The 16,142-nt window shown below is 40.5% G+C and overlaps 1 protein-coding gene across 4 annotated transcripts in view; it reads left to right on the plus strand.

The window, feature by feature from the left end:
• The window catches only part of CNTN1 (contactin 1), a 249,327-nt gene that overhangs the window by 99,965 nt on the left and 133,220 nt on the right, over positions 1-16,142 (plus strand). For all 4 annotated transcript variants that reach the window (XR_010302059.1, XM_064142186.1, XM_064142187.1 and 1 more), the window contains exon 3: positions 3,078-3,185. The gene's annotated coding sequence lies outside the window, so the exon portion shown is untranslated. The remainder of the gene's footprint in view (positions 1-3,077; positions 3,186-16,142) is intronic.

Below are 16,142 nucleotides of genomic sequence, written 5' to 3' on the forward strand. Positions count from 1 at the left end.
CATATTTCTTTGGGATACATGTCTAACATAGGCAGTATGTTAAGGCAGTAAAATGTGCCAATAACAAAGACTCATATTTCTGTTTCGTGACACAGGTAACTTCACAAAATACTGGTTTGTCCAATTTCTAGACTTTACCCATCGAAGCAGTAAAACCCTTCTTATGTTTGCAGTCTTCCAAATGGAGTGATATCAGTTTCTCTTTCTTGTCTGTGCTCCTTACAAAGTTCTCTGATGGAGGGAAGACTTACAAGACTTACTCTATTCCACAGAGCTTCTAGTCTTCCTTTGAGGAATCCATAAAACTACATAGAAATTCCAACATATCACCCAAAAGACTGTTGAAATAGTCTTTTTTTTTATCATTTATGTTAGAAATCAGTTTCAAGCAATGGACTTTGTGAAGTCCCAAACGTACCTTGAATAGGGATAGTAAGAGATGTCAGTCTACCTGTGCCTGAAATTACCACATTTCCCTGTGGCAGGAAAATACTCTGTTAAACCACAGACAGGGTGGCTGTGGTTTGAATCACAGTTACGGTGTCAGATTGACAGATACAAGTGACAGAGCGAGATGTCGAGTGGCTTGTGTGTTGGTATCTACATGTGCTTCACATATCTACAGTCCAGTCATAGTCAACAGAAAGTAATCCATACAGTCAATGGGAGGTGAGAATGATTGAACTCGCCCTTAAACAGACTGCAAGAACTGGACAGCTGAACAGCTTCTAACAGTCTTCTGGCAGAGGATAAGCATTTTCCTCATGTGTAGGCATGCACTGCTAGCCAAATTTAGAGATCTTTATCTGGAACACAATCCCAAAATAGCAAGAAGTGGCAGATGTCCACTGTAATGGTAAGCGTGGGATGAGCTAGCCTGCAATGCCTGCATGAGCATTTTTTTTTCTCAATACACTTCCCACATATCTGCTTAGAGTAAGGGCAGAACAAGCTTGTGGGGCTTGCATGGCCTGGTGCATGAATCTCATCTCTGAGGTTTCTTCCATTCCAATCTGATTAATTAAGTAGTCAAGTTCACAACATCACATTTTCTATTGCATCTTATAACTTCCATTTTAATGCTTGTCAGAGATGATTGTGACCCAGCACTTGTGGTGGAGTAATAGGTAATGAATTTGGGAATGTTTTTTGATGTATCACAAAGTAGAGATTAACTGCTGTTGTATCTTAGCCTTGGTAGCTGTTGAGAAAAGACATTCAGGAAGGAATAAAGTAATTTCTTGGCAGGACCTTTGCCAGATCACTGAAATTAATGTATGGGCATGCCTTAGCATAAGAGAAAGGAATAGATGCTGGATATACTGAAAGGTGATTGCTTTGGTGAGAGGCAAACTAAGCAAAATGTCTTCCCTGTTTTCATCTGAAAAAGCTTCTATTCATTCTAGTTTCCAGACTCTATGCCAAATCCTGCTTGCTCCAGACAACTGTCCATTAACTTACTTGGGAGGACTCTGCACAATTACAGAAGAGTCTGTAGTTTAACCCAGTTTCAGGGTTTCATCAGAGTGTCTCTATTCATGCTGCAGTCCCATCAAGATTTTTTGTTTTGCCAGTTGTACCTTTTTTGATCCTAGAAAAGAGTAATCATTATAGGTCTTATTAGCCTCTTGAATTTCTTTTTAGTGACAACCTCAATAATGGTTCTTTATTTTAATGATGACAATTTATATCAGTGATAAAAGTTCAGAGGAATAATTCCGTGCATTTCAGGAAACTGCAAGTCTCTGTGGTTCACTCTCTGTTAGCTATACTGTCTGCCAATGGTAACCAAAGATTCTGGTTAATTTATTTGTTATTACTGCTTTGGAGTTCCAGCTCAGTCTTGGCTCTAATGTTTTCCATTTGTCTCTCTTCCATCTCTCATATTTTTCTAATGAAACAGTGGCAGTCACACTTTCCCAGTGTATGGAGAGAGAAACACATGGCAAGCAAAGTGTGGTGGTTGCCCAGAGGCTGGTGGAGACAGATTGTAAAAATATGGAGGGGGGTAGACTATTGAGGAGACTTGTTTAAATGGCAGGGATACAAGAAAAGGAAGTATGCTGAAAAGACTGGAAGATGCTCAGATCTGTGGGAAGAAGTAGAAACTTTGGGACTTGTTTTAGCTGACCTGGCAGATGAAATTTTGTGAGTTGTGCTAAACAAAAATGATGCCTATGTGCGTCTCTGTCCAGATAAAATGTAATAAATGCATTGTAACATATTCAGGTGGGAGTGGTCTAGGCTCCTGGCACAAATAAGGTGCAGATGTGTATGGGGTAAAGAATGTGTTGAATGCTCCTTGTATCTGCTCTTTGCTTTTGGAGGGTCATTGTGCTTTGAGTGTGTGGTTAGTGAAAATATACTTGCTTTTCATGCTGTGTAGTGTTAAGAGGTGAAACAGACTGCGGGGAATACAGACTTCAAATAAAAGGCTCAGATAATGCAGCCTTTTTCAAAGGTCATAGAAATGCAGTGTCCAGATTAAACACTCTGCTATATGTAAATGCCACACCATGTATGTTGGAGTTATGCTTGAGTGCTGTAGGGGGGAAGACTCTGTCTGCATCCCATTTTGGACAGAATATTGTTTGTTGCACCAAAGCAATTGCCCAGTCCCTATTGTTTTAGTGGTGAGCTGATCAATATCCCATTACTGGATGTAACAGTTGCTGGAGGAAGTGCTCGGAAGATTTTTAATGCATGAATTATGCATGCTGTGCTCATTCTTTAGTCTCTGAGCACAGAGCAGAGTGACAGAGATTGTAAAGATGACTGGGATAGTTTCTTGCATAAAGTGACTGCAGTGAAATGCTTCATATTTTCATGCACACAAGCAGCATTGAGTGGGACGGCCTATTTAAGAAGACATAAATCCCTGAGCTTACAGCACAGAATGCTTGATTTGAAAGCGTTGCAGCCACGTATAGAGGCAGTTTTCCTGCTGCCTAACCTGCTTTCTTCTGAAGGTTGACTGAGAGATGCTAACGGCTGTGCTTGTGCTTTACTCTGAGGTCACAGTTTGAAGGGTTTTTTTTCTTCCTTTTTTTTTTTTTTAAATTTGCTTGCTGCCGCAGGAGAGGATCTGTGAAGTTTATTGCTGCAACCATCCTTGCATTTTGCAAAGATACAGACTTGGAATAATTATTATGAACAAAAGGACAAGCAGGAATTCACCATTTAAGGTAAAAACCGGGCATTTTCATTTGTGGATTTGAGTGCAGAAGAGGGAATGTGCTGAGGCAGGATTATGATGATGCAGTGTGGTTACATTGACTCAGATATCTGCGCTGGAATGCAGAGTCAGGATTCTCGGGTGGATACGGTTGCACGGCTCCTACGAGTCTGATTGTTTTTCTGTGGTTGTTTAAATGTTGCCGAGAGTAAATGCTGTTACACTTCCTCAATTCTGCCGTTTGTTAAGGAATGTGCATTCCTGATCAATTTTTATCTGTTATAGATGACTGCACTGGGTGGGGGGGGCGAAACAGTCACTGAGATGATCAATATAATAACATGATCTATTTCATTACAAGTCCTATCTAGGTAATGACAATGAATTTCATTGACTTTTTCCCCCTCTATCTGCACATTTTTGGTAACATTTGCAAGCTACAGTAAAACACACATCAGGAAAAGGAGTCCCAGAATCTATTGCTTGGCTGTCCTGTAAATAACTAAGATGATCAGGCTGTTACATTTTGGACAAAAGTCTGGGCTGTCATTCACTGAGTAGACAAGCCTGTCCTTACTGTCCTTTATGAAACTACATACCATTGAAGTTATTATCTACAAAGACAGCTAGTCTAGTTATGTATGTTGCTAGACAAAATAGTAATAAATATTTTAAAGCATTTTACATTTGCATATTTGACAACTGAGGCTATATTTAGAAAATTATCTAACTAATGTAGGTATAGAGTAAAGGGATCACTTTTTAAAAGAAGATTAAGTTGAATTATATTATTCTTACCTATTAAATGATTTGGACAATGAATGTTTTTAAAAATCTATTTAATTGATACTTTGTAGATTTTATTGTTACTGAAAACACAGTTAGAGTGCTTTAGTTTCTGCATTCAGTTAACTCATACTTTGAAAGAGACATTTTATCACAGTCTTGAGAAATAGGTAGTTTAACAAACCTGAAAGCTGTTTGCTGTGTGATCTGAAGGAGTAAGGCATTGGCAGTAAGCATTACAGCCAGTCACAACAGGATGCTACTATTCCTCGGGTAAATGCCTTTTTATTTCAGATTTAAATTGTTATTTTATATTTATATCTGAAAAGTGTTGCATCCCTGAGTCCTTATGTCACATTGCACAGAAACACACTGTGGGCCTCAGTGAACAGTGCGGTTGGTTGTTATTTACCTAATAATTATCTGTAAGTGTGCTGTACCAGAGATCAGGCATTGTTAATGCTGCCTGGTTAAAGCCGCGTCAAGCATTTACCGGGCTGAAGTGGCATTTTTAAACCCACCGATGGGTGTGGGTGTGCATGCCTTGCGGGCTAGCTGATGCCCTGCCACCCTGGCAAGCTGCACCCCACCTGCTCTTGCTGAGGGCTGTGTCCTTCCCTCGCTGAGGAAAGCTGGCAGTCTCCGGGACGAGGAGTGTGTTCAGCTGGTGGGGAGGGGCGTGCCGGCTTCTGGCATCCTGAAGGCCTGCTGGATGCTGAGTCATAGAGCAGGTCTGGGAAATGCTCACTAGCTCCCTGGCTGTAGCCACATCAGGTCTTGCAGCGAGGTGAAGCCTAGAGAAGAAAAATAAATGTCTAGGGAAGAGGAGCGTCTTGATGGAAGAGAAAGAGAGGGAAAGAGCGAGCTGTTAAAAATCCTCCCTGGCAAACACTGGGTCTCGCGTGTGTTGAGTGCAAACATTTCTGTGTGTATGAGCTCCGAGCTGAGAAACCCAGGGAGTGACATCAGCACAGAGCTCACACAGTAGTAACACGGTGCTGGCCGCTTGCGAATGTGGTAGGCTTTCTTCATTTACTACGGAGGACTGATTGTATTTTCTTTACTATTGCCGTGAAGTTATCAACTGAAATGCATCATCTGCTTGGCGTTCAACCATGAAAACATATTAAAAAAGAGAGCAACGGCAGAGAAAAAAGAAACCTTTCCAAACACCTCTCCTTTTGTTAATTAGGGAATGCCAATCTTCGTACAAGAACTAAGTAAGAGTGTGAAGCATTCTGTGACATGACGTGTATACAGTTAGGAGTTGCACATTCAGAAACTGAATTCAGGACATATGTCGTTTACTGAAGTACAGCTCAGCTGTACCAGTGCTTTGCTGCTATTTCCAGATGTATTGGTGAATAAACATGACTTATGTTATTTGACTATCATAAACAAAAAAGCATAACAGCTAGCTTCACAGTGTCACAGATGTTTGCTTATCTCGTAACAATGTCCTTGTTTATTCCCCTCCTTGAAACTAAGGTACTTAAATTAGCGGTGTTTAAGGAGCAAACAGATATGCTGATAAGTGGTCAAGAAGTGGAAATACTAATATCCTCTAAGAAATAGTTTGGAATAATAAGAATCTAGAATTTTCCAAGGCATTTGAGAGCGGTATCCAGGGACACTGAAATGCACCAGGGGCAGTGCTCTTTAGTCTCTTTGGCTGAGATTTTCAAAGAAGCAGATATAAATATTTCAGTCACTACAGAGAAAAGAGCTTGAAAAAAATCAAGTAAAACAAAGGCAGCCCAGCAACTAGTTCCTGTTAATACAGGTATTTAGAGAAAGAGCAGAATTATTTGTTGTTCTTCTCCCCAGTCTTCTCAGATAACTGGGTAATTATCTAATTTAAAATACGAAGAAACAATCCAAGGTATGATACAGATAAAAAAAGGGTTAAGAGGGGAAGACCTTGCAAGCTTTATATTAATAAGGGATATTGTTAGAAAAAAACAAAACAGCTTAGTGTGGAAAGAAACCTCCATTAATAACCTGTTGGGATAGTCTCTTTCTATAACGTTCTTCTTACAATGACAAAAACTCAATTACAATACTTGGCTTTCTCAAATCACAATTTTGCCAATTTTAACCAGCTTGGACTTAATTCTGGAAAATTGTCTTGTAATAAATGCATCTGCAATCAGAGACTTCATGTTTGCTACTGGATCACATTGATTTTGTTCTTGCTCTAGGCTGCAGAGCAAACCCATTCAGTACAGTTAATAACTAAAGGGTTGACTACTTAGGAAACTCAGAATCTTCAAGATCTGATGCTTAGCTGTCATGTAAATTTGAATGAACGCAAATTATCACTCTCTGTTGCAGTAATGTGGCATTGTCATATTTTTTTTAATTATGCCTCTTTGATAAATAAAAGGAAAGGTTTGGGTTTTGGTCTATACTGGGCTTCATTTGTTACTGGAAAGATAAAGCAGAATCTATGCATATTAATAAGAAGGATTAATAACAGGAATTAATGTGTATTAAATTATCATGCACTTGGAATTATTCCAAAAGTGGAAAATAGTAGATTAGCAATAAAGAAATATTTTGGCAGATATCTTTATTAACAGGAACATGCTTCTGAGTTATTAATAACATGGTTAAAAAGTGTTTGTTGGTTGTTTTTTCCCCCTGTAACTCATTGTGTTAGTAGTTATTTATTTTCACATTTTCTACTGTGTTAGAGAAATGATCACTGAAAATAATTAGGTTGCTTATGACCGATTGAATACACCTTCAGACAGTTAAAAATTGGTAATGGCATAGAAGCATTTTAAGCAAATAACCTGTGAATACTCCATCAGTGCTTGTTAATAGAATAATGTGTCAATGTGTGTCTGTGTGTAATAATCTGCTTAGTAAACAGATCTATTCCCCAAGCTCTAGCTTTTCAGCTGTAACTAAAAATAGCCACATTTTCCTTCTGTTAGCATTTCTCTGTAAATAACACTGAAGGAAGTTGGAGGTGAGTTCTGTTAAACATCGGTCATTGATAGCACCAAAAGCTCATTTGAGCTAGCTCATCAGAAAGAGAACTAAAACTCCTTTATCCCATTTGCTGAAGACATTCTTCACAGTACAGTAATAATTCAGCATGTTGGGAATAAGGTCTTTAATCTCTTAGGAGAAACTGGTAAGAGGGGCCAGCGTCTTAGGATTTCTACTGGTAGCATTTTTACTAAAAAAAGGACTGGCACACAAAAGATTACTTTAGAAAAATAATTACTCATCTGCCTTTTGAGCTGGAAGATATGAGATCATTGATTAATATAGGTCAGTTAAACTATGTTAGAGCTTTTCAAATAAGTTTTTTAAGCTTTTTTTGAAAAAAAAAAGTATTTAGTCTTAAAGCATGGATCTGTCTTCTGCAGCACCAGTGCACAAGGGGCAGGCTAACTGGTGGAACACTGGCCTGCTTAGTGTTGGAAGCTGGTAGACTACCCAGAGATACTGGGACAGAAATCTCCAGACTTTAAGGATGGGGAGTTCAAAACCAGGATTTTCCTCTGGGGGCTGGAATCTTACCTGACCACAGCATTCATCCATCTTCAGCCCAGCAACTGCCCTTCTGTCCTGAATCCTTCTTCAAAGGAGATGGGAATGATACTCTTACTCATTAGATGCAAGGCTGTTCTCATTGTACCTTGTTACAGGATTAAATTATCCGTAGGCTGTTTGTTTCTGTGTGGGAAAGCCCAACAGACTCCAGAAGTCTCACGGGTGCTCTTGATGTCAGATAAATGCCATCAGCTTGACATTTTATGCCACAGGGCTTCATACAGGTTGTTACTGACCAGAAAATGGTGCAAGAATGAAATACAAAATATGATTGGATTAACTGGTAGAAATTAAGAAGCGTAGTAATAAGAGTACATATCTGACTATACAATCACTTTGATGTCCCAGCAGTCTCTTCATATATGCATAGGCTGTATTTCCTTGTAGGAAAGCACTGACACCTGAATAAATTGAATTTTTTGACTCATTAGATCAGCAAAGAAACAACCTTACATGTTAGGGACTATCATCACAAATTGCTTTGCAAATTTCAGTGACTTGTATCCAGCCCATACCAAATTGTAGTTTGTGCTCTGTGAGGAAATTTCGGCTGCTTTTAGGGACCAGACTACATAGCCTTTCATAATAGGGCCAGAACCACATTATTCCAATCATGGCCTTTATTTAAGTTGCTAGGTCTGGAAAACTGGTCCCTTTTAGTGGAGGATGAGTGGGATTTCATAGCTGCAGGGAATGACTGCAGAGCACTCAGAAATGTGGCCATTCTTTGTCCTCCTCCTGGGGCAGAGCGTGCTGTTCCCTCATCCTCTTTGATTGGAAAACTTCAGAGACAGCCCTGGGGAGAAGTCTCAGCCAGGAAACAGCCAAGGGCCGTGAGCTGGGAACTGTCTAACTGCTTTCTAGTGCCAAATGGGACAGAGGTATCAGCAATATTTTTACTTTTTGCTTCTTTTGGGAAACCTGTTTCTTAGAGTGAGTCAAGTTGAGTCCTTTCTACTACACTCAAATATAGTTTAATGGGAGTGAAATCAGCAGAAACTTCCACTGGTGTTATTTCTGCAGCGACTTCCATTGGAATGCAAGAGGAAGAGGGTTTGTGATGGAGAACAGGAACCCTTGAGAGCTTCTCCAGACTCCCTCACATGAAACGAGAGAGTGGTCTCCTTGGAGTGTCTGGAGGATTAAGTAGGCTCACTGTGTTTGAAGCTCTCACAAGGAGCCTTTTTGAAATGCAGTAACTGGATTTGTGGGCCTTGTTTAGTCACAGGTTTGCTGACTTTTCGTAGTGATTTCAGATCACAGATGCAGAGTACATTAATTTACTGATAGCATTGATTGGGATTTGATGGTGTCTATGAGATGTTTGTTTATGCTGAGTCACATTTATATAAATTTTGATTTCTCCAGGCAACCCAAATAATATCCCGAAGAGTAAGATACAATAATAATAATAATAATAATAATAATAATAATAATACTTTTTACTACTTATGTCTTACATGACTTATATCTCACATTCATTACATTGTTCAAAATGAAGTTCAATGTGAATGGAAATTGTACATAAAAATGTAAACTACTCTGCTTTCCTGCACCAGAATTCATGGGGTTGAGTATAAACTGGCAATGGTAGCCTGAAAACACTATGTTGGGTTTTTCCTCCCACAGCTAACCACATTGTCCATAGAGGCCATAAGCCATGCAGAGGAACTGTACCTGAGCTGCTTATCAATTATGCACAGCTCAAGATCTCCACATTGACTACTACTGCCAACACTGCAGCTGCTGATTTCTTTTCTTACCTGCAGTAATACGATATTATGGGAGTTTTCTATTAGCGAGCGATGACAAGGACTCCACTCAATTCAGTGTGAATCCATCAGAGACCTTTATTGTTTATTCTGACTTCACTTATATAGTCTAGAGCATAGACCACACACCTACACATTAGCATAATCTAGGCAAGGACAACTCAGTCTTCTCCATATGTCACGCCTTGTTTTTGTCATTAACCAGGTGTCCCACTATCTTTCTTCCTCCATTGGAGGCCTCCTGAAGCTGTGGGAATCAAGGTCAAAGTAGTCACACACTGTCCATTATTATTCCCTCTCAAATTTCATTCCCACATTTTTCTAGCGGAAGGCAAGAGAATTTCTCATCTTAATGTGCATAAGTAAATGCCTTTCATGTCTTAGGACATACAGAGATCTCCCAACAGGCTTTCAAAGACGTCTTTCTTTCTTTCTTTCTTTCTTTCTTTCTTTCTTTCTTTCTTTCTTTCTTTCTTTCTTTCTTTCTTTCTTTCTCTCTTTCTCTCTTTCTCTCTTTCTCTCTTTCTCTCTTTCTCTCTTTCTCTCTTTCTCTCTTTCTCTCTTTCTCTCTTTCTCTCTTTCTCTCTTTCTCTCTTTCTCTCTTTCTCTCTTTCTCTCTTTCTCTCTTTCTCTCTTTCTCTCTTTCTCTCTTTCTCTCTTTCTCTCTTTCTCTCTTTCTCTCTTTCTCTCTTTCTCTCTTTCTCTCTTTCTCTCTTTCTCTCTTTCTCTCTCTCTCTTTCTCTCTCTCTCTCCTCTCTTTCTTTCTCTCTTTCTCTCTTTCTTTCTTTCTTTCTCTCCTCTCTTTCTCTCTCTCTTTCTCTCTCTCTTTATATCTTTCTCTCTTTCTCTCTTTCTCTCTTTCTCTCTTTCTCTCTTTCTTTCTCTCTTTCTCTCTTTCTCTCTCTCTTTCTCTCTTTCTCTCTTTCTCTCTTTCTCTCTTTCTCTCTTTCTCTCTTTCTCTCTTTCTCTCTTTCTCTCTTTCTCTCTTTCTCTCTTTCTCTCTTTCTCTCTTTCTCTCTTTCTCTCTTTCTCTCTTTCTCTCTTTCTCTCTTTCTCTCTTTCTCTCTTTCTCTCTCTCTCTCTCTCTTTCTCTCTTTCTCTCTTTCTCTCTTTCTCTCTTTCTCTCTTTCTCTCTTTCTCTCTTTCTCTCTTTCTCTCTTTCTCTCTTTCTCTCTTTCTCTCTCTCTCTCTCTCTTTCTCTCTTTCTCTCTTTCTCTCTCTCTCTCTCTCTCTCTCTCTCTCTCTCTTTCTCCCTTTCTCCCTTTCTCCCTTTCTCCCTTTCTCCCTTTCTCCCTTTCTCCCTTTCTCCCTTTCTCCCTTTCTCCCTTTCTCCCTTTCTCCCTTTCTCCCTTTCTCCCTTTCTCCCTTTCTCCCTTTCTCCCTTTCTCCCTTTCTCCCTTTCTCCCTTTCTCCCTTTCTCCCTTTCTCCCTTTCTCCCTTTCTCACTTTCTCCCTTTCTCCCTTTCTCCCTTTCTCCCTTTCTCCCTTTCTCCCTTTCTCCCTTTCTCCCTTTCTCCCTTTCTCCCTTTCTCCCTTTCTCCCTTTCTCCCTTTCTCCCTTTCTCCCTTTCTCCCTTTCTCCCTTTCTCCCTTTCTCCCTTTCTCCCTTTCTCCCTTTCTCCCTTTCTCCCTTTCTCCCTTTCTCCCTTTCTCCCTTTCTCCCTTTCTCCCTTTCTCCCTTTCTCCCTTTCTCCCTTTCTCCCTTTCTCCCTTTCTCCCTTTCTCCCTTTCTCCCTTTCTCCCTTTCTCCCTTTCTCCCTTTCTCCCTTTCTCCCTTTCTTTCTTTCTTTCTTTCTTTCTTTCTTTCTTTCTTTCTTTCTTTCTTTCTTTCTTTCTTTCTTTCTTTCTTTCTTTCTTTCTTTCTTTCTTTCTTTCTTTCTTTCTTTCTTTCTTTCTTTCTTTCTTTCTTTCTTTCTTTCTTTCTTTCTTTCTTTCTTTCTTTCTTTCTTTCTTTCTTTCTTTCTTTCTTTCTTTCTTTCTTTCCTGAATGACAGGAAAAAAATCTGAATCACAGTGAAAAAAGGGACAGTTGATCTTAACTTATGAGTCATTATTATATTCATAACAAATATTTGACTTAGTTTTTTTATCTTTCTTCTGTGTTTGCTTGCAGTGTGTAGTACTTCTGCTGATTGAGTTCAAGTGCTTGTCATCTATCAGAAGTGTATGCTGCAATGCAACTAGGAATGCTCTGCTATTTATCTTTCAGAACTTCAGTAATGTTTGAGTTTGTTTTTTTTTAATTATTTTCTTTCCTTGCTGTTCCCATACCTGATTTGAGACCTATGGTTGAAAAATATATGAAGAGGGAAAAAAAAGATGTGTGCTGCTATTGGATAAGTCCTTACTAGTTACTGCTATTTTTTGTGCATGGCCAAAGCACAGTGGAAGAAGGTGTTTATGCAAGTAAGAAATGTGTGCACTCCTTTTCCCACCCATTTTACATCACCTTCATTAGCAAAGCACTTGATACTTTCCAGCAGAGCATCCGTGAGTTGATTCTATTGTAGCAGCTGGGACAGCCTGCTATGGGCATGGAAAATATGCTCCAGCAGAGCCAAGTCACAGAAAAAGCAGTGGGTCAGTTACTTCTGAGTTTCTCTCTCCTTTCTTCTTCCTCCTCTTCTCCCAAGTCCTAGTCCTAGAGCTAGCTTGCTCTTGCTGCTCTCTCTCCACTGCTACCCTGTTCCAGATGCCATTTAGTGATACCTAACCTTATCTCCCAAAGCTCCTCAAGCATCAGATCCCCAAGCATCAGATCATTTGCACTTTCTGTTGGAAATTGAACCATTATGTTTGAGCACTTCATCTTCTTATTGGGTAGCTCAAACACAATAGGTAAGAGTGTTACATCCCTCTGCTTTCTTCTTCGTAGCCATCATAGCAGCTGTGAAATCTGCTGCTCAGAAAAGTTAGGCTTAGCTAATTAATAAGTTGACACCAGTGATGTATGACACTCTCTTGTGTATTTTCTCTTCATTATTTTAGTGGTAAGAAGCAGAAAATCCAGAAAGATAAATTTGTCATTCAGTCTATTTTTGGCCTCCCAGGTGTATCACATGTACTATATGAATTTGTAGTTTATCAGTTAATTCACTAAATACAGGAGAAGAGAGCAGGTTCTCGTACTGGTGGGAAGGAGCTGAAAAAAAGCTGTTATGTGTCATTGTCACTAAAGAGAGAACTGCCACACCTGAGAGAAAGCTCTTTTTAAAATGCATCCGTCTTCAGCCTGATGGCAATAGCACAAGTGGCTGCAAATGAAACTATAGCTTCAATATAGAGAATAGACAATTTATGAGACAAGCCATGTAAAGAAAGCTTTTCCATGGAGGTTTGCATGTCCTCTCATGATCCTGGGAGACCAAGACAATATAGCAATCTTCTGTAACAGTAATACTCCATGAATAGACGTTTCTGCCTGCCAACAGAAGAATACATTTCCTTCTATGCCTGGAATTCTGTGTGCAGGGTCTCAGCTGTACCTGCAGGGGTGAGACAGGATCTGCCTCAAAAATAGCAACTCATTATTGAATGTAAGGCACTGAATTCATACTTTTCCAGATATACTTTGCTTGAGTGCTCCAGATTTGTTCAGTTCCCCAACTTGAACTGACACTTAGAGCAGCAGAGTATGTGTGTATATGTGTATTTTACAAAATGAGCCATAATGTTAGTGGACTTCTGGTGTATTTGAGCATGTGTGTTTTCTGGGGGTGTTTCTTGTGCATTGTAGTTCCTTGCTCCTTAATTTTATTTATATAGGGCAAATCATTGTCATGTTACTTTTAGAATATTTTTGTGTCCATGTGCATCCTCATAACAAGCACCAAAAAGAAATGTGTACTTGATTGATCATGTGTTATTTTCTGTATTCTAGTTGTCATGTCTAGTCTGATGAATTCTTTAGAGTGTTGTTGAGGAGAGACAGTTTAATGTGACATTGCAAGAAATAGGAAACAGAAAGAATGTAGTTGTGAAGTGTAATATCCAGACTTCTCCAAACACATGAGATAGCATAGATGCAAAGCAAGCATCTTTAGCCATGGTAGGAGATGTCTGAGCAGAGTGAGGAAAGCTCTGTAGTATTATGAAGGGCCTACAGAAGGTGAATAGGAATAACTGTCACTGCTTCATTTAATGATTTCATTATGATCTACTTTGCTCTGTAGTGAAAAAAAAAATTGTTCAGAATAAGCAAAAGAATGCCTGAGTAAGGCATTTGACTCTGTCCCACATGACATCCTGGTCACCAAACTGGAGAAACACAGACTTGATGGGTGGAGCGCTTGCTGGGTAAGGAATTGGCTGGATGGCTGCACGCAGAGAGTGGTGATCAATGGCACAGTGTCCACCTGGAGACCAGTGACAAGTGGCATCCTTCAGGGCTTAGTGCTGAGACCAGTGCTGTTTAACATCTTTAGCAGTGATATGGACAGAGAAATCAAGTGCACCCTCAGCAAATTTGCAGATGACACCAAGCTGTGTGGCACAGTTGACTTGCTAGCAGACAGGGATACCATCTGGAGGGACCTGGACAGGCTGCAGAGGTGGGCCCAGGCCAACCTCATGGTATTCAACAAGGCCAAGTGTAAGGTTCTGCACATAGGTTGGTGCAATCCCAAGCACAGATACAGGCTGGGTGGTGAATGGCTGAGAGCAGTCCTGAGGAAAAGGACTTAGGGGTCTGGTTGATGAAAAACTCATCATGAGCCGGCAATGTGCACACGCAGCCCAGACAGCAATCATGTCTTTGGCTGCATCAAGAGTAGTGTGGCCAGCAGGGCAAGGGATTCTCCCCCTTTGCTCTTGTCAGACCCCACCTGGAGTACTGTATGCAGTTCTGGAGCCCCCAACACAAGAAGGACATTGAACTGTTGGAGTGAGTCCAAAGGAGGGCCACAAAGATGCTCAGAGGGCTGGAGCACTTCTGCTATGAGAGCAGGATACAAGAGTTGGGGCTTTTCAGCCTGGAGAAGAGAAGACTTTGAGGAGACCTTATGGTGGCCTTCCAGTATCTGAAGGAGGCTTACAGGAAGGCTGGGGAGGGATTATTTACAAGGTCTTGTAATGACAGGATGAGGGGTAATGGGTTTAAACTGGAAGAGGGGAGATGTAAACTAGATGTTAAGAAGAAGTTCTTTACAGTGAGGGTGGTGCAACACTGGCACAGGTTGCCCAGGGAGGTTGTGGCTGCTCCCTCCCTGGAGGTGTTCGAGGCCGGGTTGGATGAGGCCTTGAGCTACCTGCTCTAGTGGAGGTGTCCCTGCCTATGGTAGGGGGTTGGAACTAGATGATCTTTGAGGTCCCTTCCAACCTAAACCATGTAAGGTATGGCTGAATTGTTGGTATTTTCACCACAGGATGGTGTAGGTGCAAAATGTTCTCTTATGGACTGAGCAATTAGACTGACTTGCAGAAGAGCAATCCAGCAAAAGCTATTATTAGGCAGAAAGCTGCTATCTCCAGTGCAGGAAATCCCCAGATCCCAAAGCTCTGGAAGAAGAGGGTGCTCCAGGGAAATAGCAGGTTTACAGTATCCTGACTGGATTCTCTAGGACACCGTCAGGGCCAGGGCTGGCAAGTCAGATTCACCATGGATGGTTGCTCTCAGATTCTACAGTGGGGTTGTGCCAGTGGTGTGGCTGGCAGCTGACAAAGTTACCATGTGCAGTGCTTTGAAGGCTCTGGACAGAGTAGCTGTCCATATGCAGGTGATCACAGGCTGCTGGGATGCAGCCAGACCCCCCAGGACTTTCTGAGTTGTGCCACAAGCCAAGACTACATCCCAAAATGAGGAGGTTACAATCCTTGACATTGGTGATAGTTTCCTCAGAGAATATGTACCTTCTGCTACTTACTAGTAGAAAGACAATATAAGTTCATCTTTATGATTTTGAGGTTTGTCTTCTAGGGATATTTTTATTTTTCTTACTGTTTGGTTTGCTGTAATCTTAGAGAAGAATTAATATAAAAACCTTTTCAGACATTGTATGTTCTGTGAAATACATGGATGTGTTCACACATGGAGTCAGGTGAAGTAAAGCAGTACACTTATGCATGAAAGCAAACTTACAGATACTACACCTTTCTCCTCCCCTTCCCCCTCTCCCCCATCATATGCTTCTCTGAATCTCCATTTGGGCCACATTTAAAAATAAACCAGACTACATTAATTTTCACCTGAAATGCAATCAGTGATAAGCTAACACATTAAACAAGATGTCAGACAGTTGAGTACCATCTGGTATGAAATATAAACCCCTTTATATGGTATCTGTGTTAGAAGGATCTATGTGGGCTGCAGCAACCAGAAGTCCATGGGTGGCCTGGTAACCATCCAGATTACGAAGAATCATGGTTTTTGGGCTTCTACTGAGGAAAAGAGAACTGTGATTCTCTTTTAGGAAGATTATGTTTATTGGGCCTTTATTGAGAAAGAGAACTGTGATTCTCCAGAGGACAGTAAAGAACCTTTTCCAAGGACTGGATCCAAGTAAGGGTTTAGTAGTATTCAGAGAACTGATAGCAGGATGATTCAAGTGAAAATGGAGTTGTTGATTCATGCTGGACCATATCTAGTGCATTGTCCTGTCATGAATGATACAAATACTTCCCCTGCTCTTATCTTCCCAGCTTCCAGCCTTGAACTATGCAGGGAGTCCCTGATCTGGAGCCAGCTGGTGGATGTTTAGTAGGTGCTGATTAACCCATTCACCAGGATTTTTTTTAATCTCTTTTTGAACTGGTTTGCCTCTTCAACTGCTCATAAAAGTGCTTTCATGATGCTTTGCTCTGCACTTGTAACATGTTGTTTTCAACCTGATGGGAGTTTAGACA

The sequence above is a fragment of the Pogoniulus pusillus genome, chromosome 4 (assembly GCF_015220805.1).
Source record: "Pogoniulus pusillus isolate bPogPus1 chromosome 4, bPogPus1.pri, whole genome shotgun sequence".
Lineage (NCBI taxonomy): Eukaryota > Metazoa > Chordata > Aves > Piciformes > Lybiidae > Pogoniulus > Pogoniulus pusillus.